This window comes from Heterodontus francisci, chromosome 6 (assembly GCF_036365525.1).
Source record: "Heterodontus francisci isolate sHetFra1 chromosome 6, sHetFra1.hap1, whole genome shotgun sequence".
NCBI classification, from domain to species: Eukaryota; Metazoa; Chordata; class Chondrichthyes; order Heterodontiformes; family Heterodontidae; genus Heterodontus; species Heterodontus francisci.
The window spans coordinates 40,957,809-40,976,841 of record NC_090376.1 but is presented as its reverse complement, the minus strand read 5'-3'; the positions used below and the strand labels follow the sequence as shown (position 1 = coordinate 40,976,841).

Here is a 19,033-nt window from a genome sequence, read left to right as displayed (position 1 = left end):
AACAAAATGCTGATTGCATTGGGAAGCCTGCCAGAAAGCCTGTGTTTCATATGAAGGAGCATGGAGGAGTCTGGCTTCAACTTGGCATAGGGCTTTCCAATATGGAAGTGGTGGCCAACTCTGCACACTTGTGGACCCAACCATGATGCAGCGTCGGATGGCTGAGATCGCAGCTTGCATTGCAGCACAAGCAGCAGCCGACCAATGGCTGAGTTCTGCAGTGGAAGCAAAACTGAAGTCGTGCATGGCCAGCTGCTGCCATATAAAGCTCCGACTTCTGCCATCAAGGGTGTAAATTATGCTGTGCAAAGGGTGTCATAGCAGTCTAACAGTCTGTCCTTCAGATTTCTAGAATTCCTGAGATGCCGCTCTGGGGGAGTGGCAGTGGCTCTATGGAGCACAAACCTAATGTCCTTTCTCAGGAAGACAGCATTCATCTTGCCAGTCTGCCATGCCCATGCTGTTGCCTATCAGCCAGCCAGCCCAGATTTGTGCCACCCATGCAGTGATTCAACAGTCCATAGCCAGGCATTCTAGGGCTAGATCTGGTTATCCTCCAAGGTCATATGCAGTCTTCCCCACTGAAAGTCAGCAGCCTGCCAACGGCCATGCTGCAGCCACTGGGGCAGCACTGTGTAGGAGCACTGAGACAGGCAAAGACACATGGAAGACAGGCACTAAGGGAATACAGAAGGCAGCGGATTTAAGTGAGGATGCCCTTACTGAAGCACAGACATCTCACACATTTTTCCTCGCTAGGGTTCAGGTCAGGGAATCACTCCCTGAACATCCTGGGTGGATATAGCCTCCTGCTCCTCTCTCTTCCAGCAGCTTGTTCTGCTCTGTGTGACCTCTGTTCATTCTCCAAGACATGCTGTATTCCAAGGGGGAATGCCTACTAGTGCAACCAAGTCTGGGAGCAACTGTTTTTTTGCAGAAGTCTTGAGGTCAGCAAAAAGTCCTTCAGCACCTGCTACGCTACTCCCTGTAGACTTTAAGCAACTTTAAACAACTTTACAAAGCACCAAACACTTGCAGAAGTGAAGCAACAGCCAGAAGAAATCAACCAGCAACTAATCGGTAAGAGGTTGATGATCCCTTCATGTAGCGCTGGTGGTTTGCAGGTGTGCAGGGTGAGTCCTTCCTGCTGCTGAACATGTGTTCATCTGTGAGAAGTTAAGAGACAGCATTAGCTGGCGTGTTGAAGTCCAAAATAGCAGTGCTGGAGTTAAACGGGGTACGATAGTATAGTGGGTATGCTACTGGACTAGTAATCGAGAGGTCTGGATTAATAATCCAGAGACATGAACTCAAATCCCACCATGGCAGGTGAGGAATATAAATTCAATTAACTAACAGAATCTGGAGTAAAAAAACTGGTATCAGTAATGGTGACCGTGAAATTACCAGATAGTCATAAAACCCATCTGGTTCACTGATGTCCCTTCGGGAAGGAAGTCTGCCACCCTTACCCAGCCTGGCCTGTATGTGACTCCAGATCCACAGTAATGTGGTGGACTCATAACTGCCTTCTAAAATGGCCCAAGAAACAGGTGCAAATGATCCCAATTTCTCACTTTCCACATTGTTCAATAAGATGCAGCTCTGCAAATTCTCAGCAAGTATCACAGTTTCTTAATTCCAATTTTTTTAGCTTTCTTACTAACACCAGTTCCACCTTGCCTCTCACTCAGTCTTTTTAATGGTGACATGATATTCACACATGCTGCTGGTTTGGATCACTGTTGAACCATGTACATTTGCTCCTGCAACACGTCACTGGGGAGCGGTTTATTCATCTTCGTCGTTTATTATTGCCATTCTCAGCAGAGGTTTTTTTTAAATTTGTGGCTACTTTAGGGGTGGTAGCAACTCATAATAGAAGCAGTAAGACAAAGAGATACGATGACAGTCCTTTTGGATTGAAAATTTCTGGTCATATTTCACAGAATCACAGAATTGTTATGGTACAGAAGGAGGCCATTTGGCCCATCGTGACCGCACCAGCTCTTGGAAAAAGCAGTATTCCCCTGCCTTCTTCCCCACTCCAGAAACTTGAGCACATAATCTTGCTGACACTCAAATGAAATACTAAGGGAGTGATGCAGTGTTGGTGCTGTCATTTGGATGAGACGTTAAACTGAGGCTCAGTCTGTGCTCAGGTGGTCATAAAAGATCTCATGGTAATTTTCAAAGAAAATCAGGAGAGTTCTTCTGGTGTCCTGGCAAACATTTATCCCTTAACTAATATCACTAAAACAGGTCATCTTGTCACTTGTGGGATATTGCTGTGCATAAATTGGCTGCTGCGCTTCCCTACCTTGCAATAGTGACTACACTTCAAAGGGTACTTCATTGGCGCTTTGGAACATCCTGAGATCATGAAAGGTGCTGTATAAATGCAAGTTCTAACTTGATCAAAACAAAACCGAACGAATAAAACATATAAAAGCTAAAAGTCCATCATGCTAATTCTATTTTAAGGAAGCAGGTCGTAAGGTTAAAGTTTGTGAATAGATGTTTTGTGGTAAGCTGGAGAGAGAGAGAAAAAGTCAATACAAAAAGGTCAACTCTGGCAGGCTCTGAAGAAAGCATGAAAAAAAAGCTGAGTAAATCAGCTGCAGTTAGAAAAGGGCTAATTTGAATGTGATTAGGAGAAATAGCTACGAAAATGGGGGAAGCCACTTAAGTCAGAAGTTACTAATGTCAATTTCAAGCCTGAGATCTACAAGAGTGTCCAGATGGAAGGTGGGCCACTGTTCCGGAATTCTTAGTTTTTGTTAGAGTAGGAGAAATATATGTTCATCTAAATATAGGAAGGTATACATTAACAGTGAGCATTTGAATATACATGTGTAACCCTTTGTCTCTCAACTTCATAGCAATGCAAGCAAGCACTGAAAACATCTCTCCTGTTTGCATCACTATGGATACAGAACTAATACTTCATTCTGGTGTAAATATGACAGCAAAGTATTCTTTTCTCTCCTCTTTCATATATTTACTATCTTTAATATCACTTGGCGCAGTGGTTAGCACCGCAGCCTCACAGCTCCAGGGACCCGGGTTCGATTCCGGGTACTGCCTGTGTGGAGTTTGCAAGTTCTCCCTGTGTCTGCGTGGGTTTTCTCCGGGTGCTCCGGTTTCCTCCCACAAGCCAAAAGACTTGCAGGTTGATAGGTAAATTGGCCATTATAAATTGTCACTAGTATAGGTAGGTGGTAGGGAAATATAGGGATAGGTGGGGATGTTTGTTGGGAATATGGGATTAGTGTAGGATTATTATAAAATGGGTGGTTGATGTTCGGCACAGACTCGGTGGGCCGAAGGGCCTGTTTCAGTGCTGTATCTCTAATCTAAAAAATCTAATCTTTTGAGACTACAACATTAGAAAAAAATCAGGAACGAAGTGTCCTATTTTCCCCTTCATTAGCTCAGTGTCATTTTTTTGTCTCATGCTCCTGTGAAGTGCATTGGGCTGTTTTCCTATGTTAAAGTTGCTATATAAATGCAAGTTGTTGTTGAGGCCATTCAGCCATTGATGTTCAGCCCTTCAGTATTTTAGCTCACCCAGATTAGTATCCAACTGCATTTTAAATGTCCTTACAGTGTTTTGCTCTACTACCTCATCAGTAGATTAAAAAAAAGACTTGAATTTATATAGTGTCTTTCACAACCTCAGGATGTCTCAGTGCTTTACAGACAATGAAGTACAGTGTAGTCAGTGGCAGCCAACTTGCACATGGCAAGCTCTCACAAACAGCAATGTGATAATGATCAGATAATCTGTTTTTACGATGTTGATTGAGAAATAAATATTGGCAAGAACACCAGGGATAACTCATCTGCTGTTCGAAATAGTGCCATTGGTTTTTTTATGTCCATCTCGGCGAACTGGCAAGACCTTGTTTTAACGTCTCATCCGAAAGACAGCACCACTGACAATGCAGCATTCCCTCACTATTGTACTGGAGTGTTCGCCTAGATTTTTGTGCTCAAGCCTCTGGAATGGGATTTGAACCCACAACCTTCTGACTCAAAGATTACCAATTGAGCCACAGCTGGCATGATGATTTCAAATATTTATCTCCCTTTGAATTTAATTTAAATTTATGTTTCTTTTGCCCTCCTGGTCTAATCTGTTATGAAATAATGTTCTTTGTTCTTATCTATGCTATTTACTACTTGACATACTTTTGTGAGGTCTCTCCACCCTTAATCTCACTAAACGGTAGAACACAAACTTTAATCTTTCCTTTTATGGTTTACATTTTGGATATTTCTTGTTGCACTTCTCTGTGCTCATATACCTATGACTTTCTTGAAACTTGAAGTTATACACTATATTTCATGTATCATTTAATCAGTGCATTATGTAGCTTCAGCATAACCTCTAGGAATTTATGTTCCAGTGTTCTTTGTATTGCAAAATAATACTTTTTAAAAATTGCTTTGCCACATTATCCCATCATTCAAATTATTTTCTTTTGCTCTTGCTTCTCTTTCTAAGTCTATTATGTTAATTCTGTTTCCTTCATTGTGTCTATCATTCAGTTTTTATCCAATATCCAAATGTTACATTTGTCTGCCATTTATCTGCCCAATTTCATAAATGATCTAAATTCTGTTGCAAATCATTAACTGCATTCTCTTTCCCTACTGTTCTACCTTTTTAGTATTACTTGCAAATTTAACAAAATTCCAATTGTTTTTACTTTCGAGGTCATTTTTTTTGTCGATGACCTTAGCTTGTAGATAACATGACTCCATTCACTGATCCCTGTGGCTTTGTCTCAACATCTCCCCCAAGTCTGGCATAAAATCCAGTGTTCTTGGGTAGGCTTGCTAACTTTCCTGGATTGCCCAGGAGTCTCTTGGAATGAGCAACTGGTCTCTTTCTCACTGCTGCTGGTGACCTGGGAGAAACATTCCTTGTACGTGCAGTTTGTACATACGCGGTACCCTGGCTGACATGGTGTGAAGCCAGTCTGCATTCCCTTGCCCTGGTGTAGATATCAAGACATAACAGGAATGAAGTGAGGGGAGGCACTGGCAGATTGGTCGGAGATATGTTTTGAGCAAGCTATTAAAGGAGGGAGAAAGGAAGAGTTGGCAGAGATGTTTGGTAAGAGCTCCCAATTGTGGGTGTGTAGTGGCTGCATGCTCTGCAGAAGGTGGGGACCCAAGAGATGAGGATGCCTACATTTAAAATGACAAAGAAGACCTAGACAAAATGACAGGCTCGTGAACCTATCAATAGTGAAGAAATAATGGAAAGCATTCTGATGGCAAACTAGAGGAGCAGCTGTGTGGCAATAGCTTGATAAATTATTAGCATTGATTTGCAATAGAAAGGTTTTTCCAGTCTGACCAACTGCTTCAGCTCTTTGAGGATGTTGCAGATAATCATAGAGAGTTTCACTTATTTTATTTAGTCTTTCAGAAAGTCTTTGAAAATGTCCCATATAATATAACACAGATAAAATAAAAAAAAACCATGGGATTAGAACTCAGATATTTTGTCAAATAGTAAGTTATAAGAATAGTAAGTAAAACCAAAACCAAACCCAATTCAGTTCCACACTGACTTCCACACCCCACTATGGAAATCCAGCGTCAGAGAGGCGAGGCTCAGTTCTTGGGAAGAAGCATCAAAGCTGTCTGACTTTGGTAATAAAACACATTGTACAACAGCACACAGCACAGGCTGGCATGAATTGCCCTTCTCCCACCTGCTGGGTTGGTCCACCTTGAGGTTAAGGCCAGTGACTCCTCTCCATCCTTCCCTTCATCAGACATCGGAGACCAGGTACATTTAAAGGACAAGTCGATTTAACCTCTTACCGATTTTATCGCTCTTACCGATTCAAATGTCAATCCTGATGGCACCTTTGCAAATGTTCCAGGCTGCACTGGTTAGTAGACAGATGAGAGATCAGAAATGAAATTCTCAGGCTGTGGATTTCCTTCTGACTGGTCCAGCTCCATGCAGCAACTGCATGGAAATACATGGTTACTTGAGCCAAGGGGCAGGAACAACTATGAAGAAATTCCAAGCAGCTTCTGCGAGGCGGAGAATGGCTGAGACAGCCTGGTATGATGATGGGGGCAGGAATTCCAAGTTCAGACAGCTGAGGCACATCGAGGTGGGGGTGGGGTGGTAGTGGGATGGTGGAGTTCCATGATCTGTGAATGCAAAGCACTTTCCTCTTGGGTTGCTAGCAATAGTGCCCAGTGGAGCATCCTCAATTCTTGGAAACTACCAGATGATCAGGAGGATCGGCAGCCCTAGTGGAAAGATCAAATTGTCAGAGTTGGTGAAAGAAAAGTTAGCAGAAAAATAAAGTTGAGTCAAAGGCTGCCTCACCAACATGTTGTCTGTATTTATTTAAGATTCTAAGAAATAGGAGCAGGAGTAGGCCATTTGACCCATCGAGCCTGCTCTGCCATTCAATATGATCATGGCTGATCTGATTGTGGCCTCAACTCCACTTTCCTGCCGCCTCCCCACACCACCACCCCCGCCCCCAATAACTCTTGACTCTGTTGTCGATCAAAAATCTGTTTAATTCAGCCTTGAATATATTCAATGACACAGCCTTCACCTATATTCAATGACACAGCCTCCACTGCTCTCTGGGGAAGAGAATTCCAAAGATTAACCACCTTCTGAGAGAAGACATTCCTCCTCATCTTCATCTTAAATGAGACACCCCTTAACTTTAAACTGTGTCGCCTAGTTCTAGATCCTCCCATAAGGGGAAATATCTTCTCAGCATCTACCCTGTCAAGGTCCCTCAGAATTTATACCATTAGAATCATAGAAAGCTTCTGGCACAGAAAGAGGCCACTTGTGTGTGGGCTGGCAATAAGATCAACTCTCATTCTTCTAAACCCCTGAGTATAGGCCCAACCTGCTCAACCTATCCTCATAAGAAAACCCCATCCTCCCAGGAATCAGCTTAGTGAACCTTCTCTGATCTGCTTCCAATGCATGTATATCCCTTCTTTAGTAAGGAGACCAAAACTGTACACAGTACTCTAGATGCAGTCTCACCTATGCCCTGTACAGTTGTAGCAAGACTTCCCTACTTTTATACTCCATCCCCATTGCAATAAAGGCCAATGTTTAATTTGCCTTCCTAATTACTTGCTGTACCTGCATGCTAACTTTTTGTGATTCATATATATGGATACCCAGAGCCCTCTGTACTGCAGCATTCTGGAGTCTCTCTCCATTTAAGTAATATTTTACTTTTCTATTCTTCCTGCCAAAGTGGACAACCTCACATTTTCCTACATTATAATGCATCTGCCAAATTTTTCCCACTCACACAACCTATCGATATCCCTTTGCAGACTCTTTGTATCCTCCTCACCACTTGCTTTCCTATCTATCTTTGTATTGTCAGCAAATTCGGCTATAATACAGTCAGTCCCTTCATCCAAGTCATTAATATAGATCATAAATAGTTGAGCCCCAGCCCTGTGACACTCTACTAGTTACAGTTTGCCAACCTGAAAATACACCGTTTATCACGATTCTGTTTTCCGTTAGTTAGCCAATCCTCTATCCATGCTAATATATTACTCAAACATTATGAACTCTTACATTGTGTAGTAACCTTTTATGTGGCACTTTATCAAATGCCTTTTGAAAATCCAAATACATTACATCGACTGGTTCCCCTTTATCCACCCTATTTTTTACATCCTCAAAGAACTCTAATAAATTTGTCAAACATGGATTTCCCTTTCGTAAAACCATGTTGTCTCTGCTTGCTTGTATTATGATTTTCTAAATGTCCTGCTACGACTTCCTTGATAATGTTTTCTAACATTTTCCCAATGACAAATGTTAGGCTAACTGGCCTATAGTTTCCTGCTTTCTGTCTCTTTTTTTTCTTGAATAGAAGTGTTACATGTGTGGTTTTTCAATCTGCTGGGACCTTTCCAGAATCTAGGGAATTTTGGAAGATTACAACCAATCTCTGCACTATCTCTGCAACCACTTCCTTTAAGATCCTAGAATGCAAGCCATCAGGCCCAGGGGAATTGTCAGCCTTTAGCTCCATTAGTTTTCCTAGTACTTTTTCTCTAGTGATAGTGATTGTTTTAAGTTCCTCCCTCCCTTTTGCCTCTTGATTTTTTTACTATTCTTGGGATGCTTTTTGTGTCTTCCACTGTGAAGACACGTACAAAATACTTGTTCAAAGGCTCTGCCATTTCCTTGTTTCCCATTATTGATTCCCCAGTCTCATCCTCTAAGGGACCAAGGCTTACTTTAGTTACTCTTTTCCTTTTTATATATTGTAGAAGCCTTTACTGTCTGCTTTTGTATTTATTGCTAATTTACTCTCATAGTCTAAGTTCTCCTTTTTTTTAGCCATCCCTTGCTGGTTTCTAAAATTTTCCCAATCTTCTGGTCTACCACTAAACTTTGCAGCATTGCAGTCCTTTTCTTTCAATTTGATAACCTTCTTAACTTCCTTAGATAGCCACGGATGTTGCACCCTCCTCATAGAGTCTTTCTTTCTCAATGGAACATATTTTTGTTGAGAGTTATGAAATATCTCCTTAAATATCTATAATTTCTTCTCTACCATCTTACCTTTAATTTATTTTCCCAGTCCACTGTAGCAACTCTGCCTTCATACCCTTGTAATTGCCTTTCTTTAAGTTTAAAAACTAGTTTCAGACCCAAACTTCGCACCCTCAAACTGAATGTGAAATTCTATCATATTATGATCACTCTTGCCTAGAGGATCACTTACTATGAGGTTATTAATTAATCCTGTCTAATTACACATTACCAGGTCTAAAATAACCAACACCCTGGTTGCTTCCAGAAAGTATTGTTCTAGAAAACTGCCCTGAATGCACTTTATGAACTCATCCTCCATGCTACTCGTCCAATTTGCTTCATCCAATGGATATGAAGAATTAAGTTGCCCACGATTTTTGCAGTACCTTTCTTACAAGCCCCCATTATTTCTTGATGTATACCCTGTCCTACAGTGTAGCTATTGTTAAAGGGACTATATCCCACTCGCACCAGTGACTTCTTTCCTTTGCTATTTTGGATCTCCACACAAACTGATTCTACATCGTAATCTTTTGAGCTAACATCATTTCTCACTACTGTACTGCTCTCACACTTTATTAACATAGCTCCCCCACCTCCTTTTCTTTCTATCCTTCCGAAATGTTATATACCCTTGAATGTTCAGTTCCCAGCCTTAGTCACCTTGCAAACATGTCTATGGCTTGGCTATGATATCATACTCATTTATTTATATTTTTGCCATCAATTAATCCATCTTGTTACGAATACTGCGTGCATTCAAATAAAGAACCTTTAATTCTGTCTTTTTGCCATTTTCCCTACTCTGACCTTACTTGTTGGTGCACTCTTATGTTTGTAGGCTCTGTCCCTCCCTTTCACACTCTGGTTATCATTACCCATATCACTACCCTACACTTTTGTCTTGTCCTTTCACTTTATCTTTCTATATTTCCCCTCATCTGAACCCTCCTCCACTATTTAGTTTAAAGCCCTCGCTAAAGTCCTAGTTATGCGATTTTCCAATACACTGGGCGAATGCGGTTCAGGTGATGGCCGTCCCAATGGTACAGCACGCTCTTTCCCCGGTACTGGTGCCAGTGCCCCATAAATCAAAACCCATTTCTCCCATACCAGTTTTTGAGCCACGCATTCAACTCTTTGATCTTATTTCCCTATGCCAATTTGCTCATGGCTCAGGTAGTATTCCAGAGATTATTATCTTTGTGGTTTTGCTTTTTAAGTTAGCCCCTAGGTGCTCATACTCCATCAGCAAAATCTCTTTCTTAGTTTACCTATGTTGTTGGTACCCATGTAGACAACAACAACTGGATCCTCCCCTCCCACTCCAAATTCCTCTCCTGCCCAGCGGAGATGCCTTTAACCCTGGTACCGGGCAGGCAACACAGCTTTTGGGACTCACTCTCTCAGCTGCAGAGAACAGTATCTACGCCCCCTACTACAACTACATTCCTTTTCACTCCTCACTCTTGAATGGCCCCCGTAACACAGTGCTGTGGTCAGTTTGCTCATCCTCCCTGCAGTCCCTGCTGTCGTCCACACAAGCTGCAAGAACATCAAACCTGTTGGACAATTACAAGAGCTGAGGCTCCTCCATTGTTGCCTTCTGGATCCCCATACTGGCCTCACTTGTAGTCACACCTTCTTGCCAAACGTCTTCGAGCTGCAGGCACCTACTGCAGATTTTGTTGCCGTGGATTACACTGGTGTCCATCAGCTCCCACATGGTACAGCTGCAACACATCACCTGCCTTGCCATCTTTATTATGTTTCATTTAACTAATTAGGTTTCATGTGTAGAAATATCACTTGTTACAACTGAGGCGGGAGGAGTACACTCTTTGTTCTGATTCCACTTCTCCACGGGGTCACAACATGTATTTACATTTTTCCCACTTACCAATATGGTCAATCATTGCCTCTATTTTTATCCCAGAATAAAACACACCAACCAGGTTTCTTTAATAACAAAATTATCAGTTTATTATAAAACAAAACTTAACCAGTAATGAAGTAAAGCATAAGCACACAGATTGAAATATTAAAGTTCCATTTTTACCTTAGCCCTCTCACTCACTCATACACCGGTTAACCGGAAAAATAAAGGAATTTTTGTTTTTTAGAGCTCCATTACAGACAAAAAAAGGGCTGAATACTTTCTCATTTTTGAAGAAACACAGATGAGATATGTTGTTACAAAACTGGCATACAGTCTGGCCTCCGAGTACGTGTAGATGGGTCACTGGGATCTTTTAGAACATTTCTTTACAGGCGGCATGAGAATTAATTTAGCAGGTTTTTCTTCAAAGACAGGAGATGAGATGAGTTGACACAGTGGACTTCTCAGGGTCTTTTAGAGAGGTGTTGGAAAGCTGAGCTGGGTTGTGGTCTTTCCTTCCTTGGGAATTCTCTTTTCTCCTTGGAAGTTTTCTCCCTTATTATACAGTTCAACCCTAACTCAAAACAATTCAAAAGCGAAACCGACAACAGGAGGTCAACCTTTTGAACTCCATCAATCTTGATCCGTCACTTCTTTGGAAAATACTTCTCCAGATGTCCAAAGTTCTCTGTTGTTTATTGAACTGGAAGTCAGGTGGTTTCCCGGAAAGGTTTGTTTTCCTCACAAGACCTCTCAGTGCCCCTTTTAAAAAAACATTTCCAGAGACTGTTTTTCAAAGTGGCCTTGACATGATTCCCTTTGAAAACTCCAAAAATTAACATTTCTTCTATCTTTCAAAAAAGAATCCTCAAAAAATATATTTAACAAAACACAGAGGTATTTTCGTAACACAATCAATGATTATTTGTAGTCATATTAAGTAGTTTAACTAGTTAAGCTATAAATTTAATACAATACTTATATCTCCCCGGTACCAGTTTAAACTACTTCCCCAGTTTAGAGAGAAAAAAACCCTGAAAACTGACCAACCAATCACCTATCTGCTCACCTAACTAATGCCTCTGGGCTTCAACTCTCAGGACTCCCTGTCTCCAGCTCCCTCTTTTCGATCACTCCTTGCTCTGTAAAAGACCAGAACAGCAACTCTCCCCTCACTGCACTGAATTCCCTCACTTACCAAATTCCCCAAGTTAAGCACTCAGTCTCGCAGGACTCAGTCGAGCTGGACTTCGTGCTACTTTGGAGCAAGAATTCTTGTATTTAACAACATGTAATCCTTGTTTATTTCATTTTCCCCAATCATGCTTTTGGATTTAAATCTTAATGGTCTTCCTGACTCCACAGTCCTCCAGCTGTTCACTTCTGCGCCCCCCCGCCCCCCCACCAATGGCATTTACTTGAGGCTGCTGCCAGCAAGGCCTGAAATTTGATGCTGCAGAATGGCGAGCTGCCTGTGGAGCTCATGCAGATTATTTAGACAAGATCAAAAACCCAATTACGGTCTGGCCTCAGGCATCTTGGTTCAGGCACTGACATATTTCTAACCCAGTGTGTTCAGGGATATGGCGCTGGAGGAGATTACAGAAATAAGGTTGAGTATGACCATAAGGGATTTAAAGATGAGAACAATGATATTAAATCTAGCTTTGGTAGATGGGGAGCCATTGCAGACTATTAATGGATAATGGGCAACTGGGAGATGATGCAGGCAGCAGACTTGCACAGGCTGGACTTTATGGAAGGTGGAGGAAGGGAGGGCAGTTCAAAGAGCATTGGAGCAATTGGGTCTGGAAATGACAAAGCCTGTATGATGGTTTAAGTGGCAAAGAGGCACAGGTAGGAGCAGAGGTGGGCAGTGTTACTAAACTTGTTTTGTGACAATAGGGTGTTATCCTAAGGCAGTGTTTTGTGGATGGAATTCTGTGATTCTGTACATATTTCTATGAAAATTGTAAATTGATAGCTATGTTGATGATTATATATCCCTTTATCTATGTAATCAATTTTTATTCTTACCATTTTTGAAGCTCAGAATACACAAGAGAATTCCTTCCACAATTACAGTAGATAACCCTGAACCTGGATATATTTGGTCCTGTCCTGCACCTTTAGATGCTGTGACCATCCCTTACAAGGCAATGACATAGAGGGTGTGGTGCTGCATGTTGAAATTCCCATTGTTGGGTTCACAGAGGTCTGGCAGATCTTGAGAGACTAGTCTGCTGAGAAGAAAGAGATATACTGACCTCTTCAAAGGTGCAAGTCGGGACTCCTTTGTCAGACTTTTTACAATGGAGGCTGTAGGGTACTTTAGTGGGCCACCTGGCACTCTCCTCCCCGACTCTGGGCGACACCAGTTGCTGGACTTTGTCACCTCCTGAGGTAGGTAAACACCTATGATCCTGCCTAAGTGGCACTGGGAGTTGTTGGCAGAGTCAGTGGCAGAAACCACTGATAGGTGCAATCCTGGCACAACTGCCAGAATTGCTAGCCTGCACATTTTTAAGCCCCTGCTGTTTAGCAGCACTGGGCAGGGAATTCTATGATTTGGGACCCTGGGGGAACATATTGGTGGTTGTTGTTATTGTTGCTGCTGATTGGCTCAGAGTTTGGCATTGTTGGGAGTTTCCCAGAATTTGGCAAAGCTGGCCAGGAGCGATGAGTTTCCCCAGGATATGGCAGCACTGTGGATGAAGAATCCCAGGGCAGGAGTTTCCTTCTGGGGGTGGGAAACAGAAGTCAGGACTGTTTCCGGGACCCGAACCAGTCCCCGGGGATTTGGGGGGGTGGGGGTGGGGAAACGGTCACTGGCCCTGATTTTCTTGGGGGCGCTCCCTTAATTGGCTTGGAGACTGGTTTGGCAGACAATTACCAGCCATGGGGGTGGGAACGGAAGCAGGTCTGTGTAAGTGCAGGCCCAATTTAGCACACTACAGCAGCCATTAATTTGGCTGCCATTTCATTGCTATACCTTCAGTTTGGAAGATGTCAGGAGAGGCAGAGGCCTGGAACCTGGAGGTCCTACTTGAGGCAGTGAGGGAAAGGAAGGAGGTCTTCCTGGACTATGCAAGCCTGGATGGAGATAGCTGTAACAATCAGCAGAAGGAGCGTGGTGCATAGCAAGTGCATTCAGTGCAGGAAGAGGCTCTGATACACTCTGGCAAGGTGAGTGCAATGCCAAACCCTCAGGACAGGCCTCTGGGTATTCAACAACCAGCAGACACAACAGCTGAGGAGCCTCAGGATGCATGCTGCTCCTGAACATGGGAGATGAGGGTGCCCAAGGCACTTAATTACCCCACAGAATGGCTGAGAGCCATTGTGCTGCTGAGGACCTGCCAGCACTGATACATGCAGCTTCTAATGAATATGAGCAGCTGGCATTGGCCAGCGAGGCCAGCAGTGCCTTATCTTCTCTCTCTTTTGTCCTAGCAGGAGAAATGGGGTCAAAATACCTACAAGAGGACCCAACTGGGAGGTGGGGTTCCCTACCTACATGTTATCACTGCCATGGAGGAGGGAGCCATGGATATAGCCAAGTTCACAGACCACAAGGAAGTCAGACAGGGCAAAATGGGAACCGGTGTTGGAGATGGTGATTGGAGAGTGCAGTGTGTTCAGTGTGGGGGTGGATTGCACTCCACCCCATTCAACAGCATAGCGAAGACAGAGTTGCATTGGGAAGCTAGTTCTCATGATCTCTTTTTTTGTGTCTCCCACAGGTGCAGAGGTTGAGAAAATTAGAGCAACTCCCTCACCATCACTGGGCCAACCGCAGCGACATCAGAGCTCAGAAGAGGTCCCGTCACACCTTATAAGTGCACCCTCCACCAGCGCAGATACAGTCACCTCAGCGGGTCCTTGCGCGTGGTTACATAGGGTGGCACTAGGTGATAAGCGCAGCACTAGTGTGCAGGAGGAGGTGGCAGAGGCTGTTGTGGGCAGTCCCCCTCGGAGTATGGAGGACAGAAACAGATCTGCTCCGCTGGGCACAGATACAGGGCCTTGGGTGTCACAGGAAAGGAGGTTGTACGTAAGCCAGCAGCAACAAATGTGCTCCCACACGTTGGAGTTCCCTGAGGCAGTGCATGGTCATGGACTGAGAATGGAGGAGTCCAACCAGCTCATGTGCACCATCATGGTTCAGGGCTTTGTGCGCATGAGCTCCTCCATTGAGACAGTGGCCAAACTCATGGAGAGCCATATGCACAGCACTTGGAGTACATACAGGAAATATGCACTGACGTTCACAGGATGCATGCCACACTATGTAGCCTTATTGCTGATGGCACAGGGATGTTTGGAGGGGATGCCAGTTGCACCCCGGCTGGTGATCCCCTCCAGCCATCCAGAGTGTCAGTCAAGGACTGAGGCAGTCACCAATGAAGATGAGGGGGCCACCTCTCATGCGCCGCCATCATCATTGTCAGCTTCCTTGGCCCCTGTGTCGGGCAGGAGCATCTGTGCAGCAGGGCCCAGTGACAGAGGCTGCCCCTGCAATGTAGCAGCTTCTGGAAGAGCCCCTACTGCCACCTCCATGACAAGAATGACCGCCACGTACATCTCAGCTGCAGGCAGAAACTAGCGAACAGGCTGCCTCCTCCTCCTCCGAGACCACAAGGTTAGCACCATGTCGAGGTGGCCAAGAGCATAGACCACTGCATTGAGCAGAGCGCTGAGTGGGTCACTGGAGCATTTTCTACCCATAACTGTGCACTGTTTGTCTTTATGAGCACCATGTAAATATTGACACCTGAAACGAGACCTACGAGCTTCATTTATTAATGGAGAAAATGGCACTACTACAGTGAAGGTGAAACATCTGGGCAGATGTGCATCCTTCATTGGCGACAAGAAGTTGCATGTTCCAGGTTGTGTCTTCAATAGAAGAGTTAGCACAGGCAGCTCAGAGTGAGTTCCAACCATGTCGTTTATCCTGGGTCAGAGGGACTCACTGGAAACTAGCCTGAATCAGATGATCTGTGACATTAATGGCATTCTGACAAGAACCTCGAGACCTGCGCCAGGCCCAGCCTGTGCAGCCGAGGCACCTCAGTGTGCTGCATCTTCCTCCTCCATCTCCTCACCCCCTCCCCTTCCATGTCGTGCACCTCTTCTTTCTTGATGAGCTGTGTCCTTCCAGGCCCTCACCCTCTTCAGGGTTTGTGCCTGTCTGGAGGGCCATGTTATGGAGAGCACAGCAGAGCATCACAATGAGCGAGACCTCTGCAGGAGGGTACTGCAGAGCACCACCAACTGGTCCAGGCACCGGAACCGCATCCTCAGAAGCATCTTGGCCTGCTCGGTATTTGTCTTAGTGAGCAGATGGCTTTGATTATATAGCCTCTGTGCCTCTGTCTCAGGCTCTCATAGAGGGGTGAGTAGCCATCTCTTCAATGAATGTCCCTCGTTCCCTCGAATCTAACTACAGAGTTTGGGAGGGTGGGGTGAAGAGCTGCAGCAGCCTGGATTGACGGAGGATGAAGGAGTCAATACAGCAGCCAGGAAACCGAGCGTATGCGTAGTGGAAGCCCTCATGTTTGCAGACCAGCTGAACGTTACATTGAGAGAGCGGATGTCCTTCCTGTTGATGAATCTGGATGCCTTTGATGGCCCCATAGGTGCAAATGATGATGCCCTGCACCTGGGGAATCCAGCGATGGAGGTCAAATCCACTGTTCTCTGAGGCCGTGTCCGCCTGTAATTGAATATGCTGACCAGCTGTAGACAATAGGGCATCAGTGACCTGCGAGATGCAGTGTGTGCCGCCATTTGTGAGATGCCACTCAGATCTGCAGCTGATTCCTGGAAGGAGCCAGAAGCAAAGAAGTTCAAGGCCACAGTGACTTTAATGGTTACTGGCTGGATTTTGTAAGCAGTGCTGTGAGGTGTGAGATCTTCAGTGACCATTTACCTGGAGAGTCCCAGTCTCCTGCGGCACTGGTACTTGGTCATCTCAAGGTACTTCTTTGCCGGTAGATGCTGTGCTAAGGGTATGGCCTCTGCGTCCTTCCTGCCCTCGTCCCCCTTCTCTGCCCTCCTGATGCCTGGGTCTCTGCCCTTCCTTCAGAGGGTGTTGCTCCTTATCGCCATTAAACCCAGTATCTGTGAGTTATGCCCCCATTGTCAGTTGCTGCCTTCCTTGGGTAAACCCCCAATTGTGTTCAACTGCCTTACCACGTCCTCTTATGGAACGGCGATGCCAGGAGGATGACAATCCCCTGCACTGCCAGAGAGCTTACTGCCCACTCTCCCCACAACCCGTGCTGACCCAATGGCACCTGTATGCCAAAGGTCAACTCCCCCTCTGCACAATTCACCCTTTCATGGGGCCCATCTAATTCTCTGGGCCAGCCATGACAGGCTCCCCGCCGTGTGTCTGCCTCCATTCACCTGGTCTGCCCCAAACAAAATGTGCAGCCCGTGTGCCCCTGTCAAAATCAGAACATGCCCCTTAATGACCTCTCAGTGAGCTGTTTAACAATGTTAACTGCCGGTGTTAATGTATCAGGCAGGATCTCAATGCCGTACTCCCCTCCCACTCTGGTGCTGGGAACGGCATCAGGAGATTGGCACGCTGGCCAGTGCCAGTATTTTCGTCCCCCACCTGCAACAGTCCCTGGAGTCTGCCTGGCTGTGGGAGTATTTGGGCTGTTGGACACGGAGGTGCCGTCCACCACCATACATCATTTGTTAGGAGCAATAGATACTTGACCCCTAGGCTTCTTCTGAGAAAACACTTTCCAGGATTTTATACCTCAAAGCCATTTTGAGTTTAATTATTGTCTGATTAGGTAACTTTGCAGATTGATAAATGGATAAGTAGGAGATTTTCAGGTTGACAGGCTGTAACTAGGGAGGTTGCAAGGATCAGTATGTACCTCAGCTATTTATAATCTATATTTGTGACTTAGATGAGGGGACTGAGTGTAAGATATTCAAGTTGGCAACGATATGAAGATAGGCAGGAATGTAAGTGAGGAGGATGCAAAAAGGCTGTAGAGGGATATGGACATTTGGGTGAGTGGGCAAGAACTTGACAGATAGAATACAATGTGGCGAAGTGTGAAGTTAGCCACTTTGGTAGGAAGACTAAAACAAGCAGAATATTTTTTGAATAATGAAAGACTGGGAAATGTTTGCATTCAGAGGGACCTGGGTGTCCTTATACATGAATCACAGAAAGTTAGCATGCAGGTGCAGCAAACCATTAGGAAGACAAATGATATGTTAGCTTTTCTTACAAAGGGACTGGAGTATATGAGTAAAGAAATCTTACTGCAATTATACAAGCATTGGTGAGTCCACACCTAGAGTACTGTGTGATGTTTTGCTCTTCTAACCTAAGGAAGGACATACATGCCATAGAGGGAGCGCAACAAAGTTTCAGTAGACAGATTCCTGGGATGAGGGGTTGTTCTATGAACTGAGATTGAGTAGACTAGGCCTTTATACTCTGGAGATTAGAAGAATGGGATGATCTAATTGAAATATATAAAATTCTTAAGTGGGTTTCCCCTGGCTGGGGAAATCTAAAACACAAGCTCACAGTCGCAGACTAAGGGACCAAAAAATTTAGAACTGAGATGAGGAGAAATTTCTTCACTCAAATGGTTGCAAATCTTTGGAATTCTCTACCCTAGAGAGCTGTGGATGCTCAGTTTTTGAGTGCATTCAAGACAGTGGCCCATAAATGTTTACGTATTAAGGGATATGGGGATAGCGCAGGAAGGTGGAATTGAGGTAGAAGATGAGCCATGATCTGTTGAATGGTGGAGCAGGCTCAAATTGTCTGTGCTAGCTTCTATTTCTATTTTCATATGTTCTTATTGGAATGAGCAATGGACTGAGCCGAACCCTTGAAGTGAATACCAAGGCCTTCACCACGTGTCATGCTCCACCCTGTAGGCTTCAGCAATTTTAAATAGCAGTACAAAACTCCAAACACTTCTACTAACTCAGCAGCAGTCAGTAGAAATCAATCAGCAGCTGACCTGATGGTAGTTAGGTCTATTTTTCATTTATTTAACTAGCGCTGGTGGAGGGTCCATCTACTGCTGAAATCATGTTCAGCTGTGCAAGGTTAAGAGAAGGCATTAGCTATAGCATTTAGGTTGAAAATGGCACGACTAGAGGCAAATGAGCATTACACAGTGACTGATGTCACAATCTGCCTACTCTACATACTTCCGGCTCATGTTTCCAGCACCCACGCTGATGACCTCTCCTGCACAGTCCACACCAGAATATCGCATTTGAACACTGATGCCATTTTGCACTCAAAATGACAGCCGTGCTACGCAACCAAATTTTGTAACTTGCGTGTCTCAGTGAGGATTCTTCAATCTGATGGATTGAGGAGACATATTGTTGTTTGCTCTGTTCACACAGGTACCAGATCCCCTTTCGAGGGTGATGCACTGTTTTGACTCACTGATGGCTGCAGATTGCAGTGTAAAAGCCCTCAGAATGTCTCTGGGCAAGTGTAATTGCAATGAACTGTGAACACCATTTGTTCACTGCAAAAGCCAGGCCCTTCTGTCTTCTGG

The 19,033-nt window shown here is 44.4% G+C and overlaps 1 protein-coding gene across 2 annotated transcripts in view; it reads left to right on the top strand.

Moving 5' to 3' along the window:
• The window catches only part of b3glcta (beta 3-glucosyltransferase a), a 281,226-nt gene that overhangs the window by 128,648 nt on the left and 133,545 nt on the right, over window positions 1-19,033 (top strand). The window lies entirely within an intron of this gene.